The following is a 1,140-nucleotide window of genomic DNA, read 5'->3' as shown; positions in this document are numbered from 1 at the left end:
ATATTTCTAAATTGAAACACATTATTATTTTGTTTCTTATGTTGTTGTTGTTAGGTGCCATCTTTCCTCTTCCAGAGAAAGCTTTGTCAGAAGACTATGATTTCCATCAACTTTCTCTAATTTTTTGTTTATTTTTTTGTAGTTAGTGTTTACATCTGCTTTTCACTATTTCAGCTGCTTCTTGAAAGTTCTGTACCTGAGTTTTATATACTTCAATAAGGGTTTTCTGTTGATTTTCTACTTCTTCCAATTCTAAAAGTTCATTTTCAACAGAAGCAGCTTTTTCCTTGAAAGTAGCAAGTATGGTCTTTAATTTTGTATTCTCAAGATTGAGGGTTTCCATTTCATATTCAATAGAGTAAAGTTTTCTAAGAATTTCTTCACATGAATTTTTTCCATGGTTTTACATTTTCTTAAGGTCTTCCAAAAGATTAGTAATTTGCTTCTTCAGTGTTTCAATCTGAATTTCCAATTTTTTTTTTCTATTATAACTTTCTCATAATGACTTTTCCAGGCATTGGAAGCTGAAATTGGTTCAGACAATTTAGCTTCTTGGTCTCTAATCTGGGAAGTAAGGTCTTCAGTGTTTTCTGTAAAATGTTTAATCCTTTGTTTGTAAGCTTTAGATGCCTTCTTTAGAGCTATAGCTTTTTGTTTATTTGATTCTTTGATTGCTACAGCCTCATGCTTATTCCTTTTTAATTGTAAATTCCATTTAGCTATCTTGATTTCTAAGCACTTTATATTTTATATATTCTTTTAAGTTATCATTCTCTGCTTCCTTTTTATTAATTTGGAGTTGTAGTCTTTCATGTACTACTTTTACTGATTGTGAAAAACGATATATCTTTATTTCTTAATAGAGCTCTAAATGTGTGTATATATATGTGTGTGTGTGTTTGTGTGTGTTTTGTTTACCATATATATGGGTTACATGGCAAAAAATAAAAAATATATAGTCTTTTTATTTTTAATTCAGTTGTAAAGAATAATGTAACTTTTTCCATTCTCTAAAGAATGGCATGGTACTTGGAAAGGTGGACTTGTTGTTGTTGTTGTTGTCAGGTGCCATCGAGTCGGAACCGACTCATAGCGACTCCATGCACAGCAGAACGAAACAATGTTCGATCCTGGGCCAAC

At 31.0% G+C, this 1,140-nt stretch overlaps 1 pseudogene; it reads right to left on the bottom strand.

Annotated features, from left to right (window-relative positions):
• Positions 1–106: 106 nt before the first annotated feature.
• LOC102812415 overlaps positions 107–1,140 on the bottom strand; it is a 33,401-nt pseudogene continuing 32,367 nt past the window's right edge.

This window comes from Chrysochloris asiatica, unplaced genomic scaffold (assembly GCF_000296735.1).
Source record: "Chrysochloris asiatica unplaced genomic scaffold, ChrAsi1.0 scaffold00091, whole genome shotgun sequence".
Lineage (NCBI taxonomy): Eukaryota > Metazoa > Chordata > Mammalia > Afrosoricida > Chrysochloridae > Chrysochloris > Chrysochloris asiatica.
The sequence above is the reverse complement of the archived record's forward strand: the minus strand, read 5'-3'. Positions and strand labels throughout refer to the sequence as shown.